The sequence below is a fragment of the Vespa crabro genome, chromosome 12 (genome assembly GCF_910589235.1).
Source record: "Vespa crabro chromosome 12, iyVesCrab1.2, whole genome shotgun sequence".
Taxonomy (NCBI): Eukaryota; Metazoa; Arthropoda; class Insecta; order Hymenoptera; family Vespidae; genus Vespa; species Vespa crabro.
Window position 1 is genome coordinate 4,368,222 of NC_060966.1, and position 5,098 is coordinate 4,373,319.

The window sequence follows — 5,098 nt, forward strand, 5'->3', positions numbered from 1 at the left end:
GGCTAATTAGACTATTAGTCCTTCAGCCGGTCGTATTCCACCCATTCGAAAAAGGTAAAAGCTACGAACCGACGGGCGGATACCTACGTGAGCGAATGCAGTTTTCTCGTACTAACGTTCTCGTACAAACCAGAAGCGACGGCGGCCGTGACGGCCGTGGCGGCGGCGGCGGCGGTGGCGGTGGCGGTGGCGGTGGCGGCAGTGGCAGTGGCAGTGGCGGCGGCGGCGACGGCGTTGATGGTGACGGCGGTGGCGAAAACCCGCAGGTACGACTTTACTCTGCTTCGAAAAGGACTAGTTGACAGAGAAACGAACGAAAAGGCGCGAATTACGGCACTGCATCTTCTTGCAACTGCAACGATTCCAATCGGACGATTGCAAACATGTCTCGAATACATCTTTCCATTCTATCGTACAAAACAAAGATCTTACGTGATCACGTATACGTACATGGACACACCTATCATCCTTATGTCAGTTCTTTTATCCCATCACTATTGCCACTCTCCTACTCCCTCATAATACTCATCCTCTTCTCCCTCTTCATCTATATCCTTTTACCTTTTCTCTTTCATTCCATTCGTAAAGCTTCTCATCGTCGTCGATCATTCATTTTCAATTAAACTGCTCCTGACTGTTGTTGCCTTGCATGGTTTCTGATACGTATGTATATATGTATGTATGTATGCATGTAGGTAGATAGGTATGTATGTATGTATGTATGTATCTATCTATCTATCTATGAAAAAGTAACTCTTACGAATACCTACACGTAATGATTTCAACTCTTTGATAGATCCATATAAGATCGTTCCATTTATATACAATATAATATATATATATATATATATATATATATATATATATATATATGTATATATAAATGAATGTACGTATGTATATATGTTTCTATATAGCAACCTATTAGCGCTATGTTTTTTTTCAAAAAGCGAAAGATTCTTCCATCTTTTTTTTCTGCTTTCTTTTAACAAGATATTATTACAAGTTTTTTTTTTATGAATTTATTTATTTTTTTTATTTTATATATATATATATATATATATATATATATATATATATATGTATGTTTTTGTCAAGAAGTCAATGAAATTATTAATAAATAAATTCATAAACATTTGTGATATATTTGGGAAATATTTTTAAAAGAAGAAAAAAAAGAAAAAAATAAATAAGAAAGCAAAAAAAAAAGGAGGAAAGAAAAAAGATACTGAAGATCAGAAAGTAGAATATTTTCGATGGTAGACGAAGCTTTGAATTCAACTCCAATTAAGATTTTCATCTCGTCTTGATCAAGCCAACCGATTTAAATCATAAAAAACGATGGTATCTCTCTCTCTCTCTTTCTCTTTCACTCTCTCTCTCTTTCTCTTTTTTCGTACCTCTCTACCTTACTCTCTACCTCTTATCGTTAGCCATAACGAACGGTTTCGTGAGAAGGATAATCCCAGCAATAATTTTTGTCAGTGCAAAGTCCTCGTGTATGCACTTTGTTACAAGACAATCTTTCTCTCTCTCTCCCTCCCTCTCTCTCTCTCTCTCTCTCTCTCTCTCTCTCTCTGGGTGTCTCTCTCTTTCTTACGTACTTACTTGAAGACCCTTGAAGTAGACTACTTTTTTCCTATTTTTTTTTTCCTTTTTCTTCATCGAACAAACCGAAGGACACGACGAGAAATCATATAACCCCGTTGATTCTCCATGGGCAGGAAAGAAAATATAAAAAAAAAAAAAAGAAAGAGGAAGAAGAAGAGAAAAAAAAGATAGAGAAAAATAAAGAAAGAAAAGGAAAAAAAATGATATATAATGATCGATTGTCCAGGAAGGAGATTTCAGTATACAGAACGTCCCGTTACCAGATTTGATATTACATTGCTAATATTCCATATACCAAATGAATACATTATATATATATATATATAATGTATATATGTATATATAAATTAAATCACATCGTGTATTATTCCTGACGAATTGAAGATCATCGATTCCGATTAGATTAAAATCGACGCTGTTGAACGATTACAAAATAAACATGTGACAAGATTAATAAAATTTCAAAATATTCTTTTAATTTTTTTTAATATTCAACGAGGACCAAAAATGGCCGACTATGGCCAACGATGATCATCGATGATTGACGATCATATCGAATATTATATTATGAAGCAATATGTTAAATATGTAATATAATAATCATAATTATAAAATGAAAGGGGGAAAAAAAATAATGATATTCAAACAAATTCGTTAGATATCATCAAATACATTATTAAATCCTGTGAAATGAATAATATGAATATTATCAATTCATTATAATTTGTAAAAATCCATTTGACTAAAATCCATGCTGAAACCTAATATATATATATACATATTAACATTTAGATATATAATGGATAAAAGAAAACGAATCGACCTATACGCAACGATAAAAAAAGAGAGAGAGAGAAAAAAAAGCGACATACCCAATATGTATCCTTTATATAAAATAAGAAAGAAAAAAATCAATTCTTGTGTTTAGGAGAATCGAAAAGGTGTCCGCGAGGATCTTGAACCCGATCGAAGGGACCCCAAGTACCATTTCAGTGGAAAGGTTTCGATCGCTATCTTCAAACGGCATTCCCCCGAAAGCTTGCAAAGGGCTTAAAGTATTGGAATCTCAAAGGTCCGGAAGGATTCTGCACGACCAAACACCTAAGAGAATATTTACAACGGCAACTATAAGACAGAAAGAAATCTTAAACGCGAGAACGTATATACCTATATCGCCTCTCACTCTTAATCTCTCTACTTTTCTCTCTCTCTCTCTCTCTCTCTTTTCTTTCTCTATAGATACATACATACATACATACATAAATATATGCATATATATATATATACATACATATAGATATTTGAATAAGAATGTATAAGTACAAAATATTCATATATGTGTGTGCGTACATACGTATGTGTGTGTGTGTGTATATATATATATAATGGCTACCGCTTGCACAAACGAAGATCGGTCGTTTCTTATCGTCTGATCGGTCAGGCGAAATTTTTGCGCGAAACACGTGTTAAAACATGCGAGGACGTCGCGTACATCTTTGGACGAAAGAAGAAGCTGCTCCTGCCAAGAAAAGAGAAAAAAGAAGAGGACGGAGAATAAGAAGAAGTAGGAGGTTGATAGGTAGGTAGGTAGGTGGGTTGGTAGGTGGGTTGGTAGGTAGGTAGGTAGATGGGAAGGTTGAAGGCAAACGATGTGAACTAGCTCTCTTGGTAATGTACTGCTCTCACGCGAGAATCGTTTCCAAAGTATGCTATATATATATATATATATATATATATATATATGTGTGTGTGTGTGTATGTGTGTACTATAATAATAGAAAAGCTTGATAACAAGTTCCAACGTATAAAGATTGTACGATAAATAAAATAGTTAAAATATATATATATATATATATATATATATAATATAATAAAAATAAATAAATATATATATAAATAAATAATATATATATATATAAAATAAATAAAAAAAATATATATATAAACGCACTTACTTTATATACTTTATGTGATTTAAAAAAAAAGGAAAAAGAAACAAAAAACATTAATCTCCCGATATAAAAAAAAAAAAAAGAATCTTTTCCTTTTATCTTTTCTTTACTTTTTTCTTCTTAATAATTTTTCTTATCCAACGCCAATCGATATTATATATATATATATATATATATATATATATATATATATATATATATATATTTTTTTTATTTGTCCCATCGAAGAATCCCTCGGCATATACGTAAATATACATATGTACTCGTATATAGTCGTATAAGGAAGAAAGGGTGAAGAAGTGTGACTCCTCGAGTGCACGCGCGCGCGCGTCCGCTCTCGCGTTTTTGCGAATTCAAACTTAGCCAAAGAGAAATCGCGAGATGGCTACAATGCAATCTCTTCGTTGGAATCAAATTGTCGGGAGAAGGAACGAGCATATTTCGTGTGAGACCCCGTGGTAAAAGCGCGCGTGCGAGTTTCCTCCCTAAGTCCTCCCCAGATTCCCCCTCAGCAGCCCCTCAACAACCTTCGGTCGTCCTCCTCCTTCTTTCCTTCTGATCCCACCCTACCCCACCCCTCAACCAACTCCACTATACTCTATTCCATTCCACTCCTTTCTACGGTCGACCGTACTCTTCTCTTTTTCCTTCTCCCTCTCCCTCTCCCTCTCCTTCTTCTCTTAGCTCAATTCCTTGAGAATACTTCGATATATTTGTCCTTCTTCTTACCTTTTATACTCGACCATGGTGTATATTCCTACCTACGGTTAGACAACCCTTCACCCCCTGTGTCTCTTCTTCACCGATCGGCTTCCTTCATCTCCCTTCACCTCCCTTCACCGTCCTTACCGCCACCGTTTACCTTCTCGGCAACGCGAAAGGCCATCGAGATGTCGTTTTCTCTCTCTCTCTTTCTCTCTCTTTCTCTCTCTTTCTCTTTCTCTCTTTCTATCTGTCTCTTTCTATTTCTCTCCCTTTCTCTTTCTTTCTTCTTATCTTTTTTGTTTGTTTCTTTCTTTCTTTCTTTCCTTCCTTCTTTCTTTCTTCCTTTTTTTTTTTTTTTTTTTTCCTTTAAAGGGGATTCCTCGTGGTATAAATCTTGAAAGAATGGGACATAGGATTTACCTGCATCGATTCCCAGTTGAAAACTTTCGTCTCCGATCGAACGAATCTACTTTGGTTTTTACTTTGATCGAACGCCCGATTGTTACCAATTGTATGCTATCATTCTACTTCTCCTATCATCTTTCTTTCCTTTTTCTTTTTTCCTCTTTTTTTTTTTTCTTCTTCTTCCTTTTTCTTTTTTTCTCCCTCGTTTCTCCTCTCGTTTTCTTTCTATCCTTCAATTTATATTTTCATTTAATACGAACTATACGTGAACTTTTACGATGTTCCGTTGATACGTGAACGATTAAATCTTCGTAGATGAAGAAGAAGAAGAAGAAGAAGAAAAAGAAAGAGAATGAATAATTGTTGGCAGATTTTTAATAATCGTAAATTAATTCATAATCGCATAATTAATTCATTTTATTCCT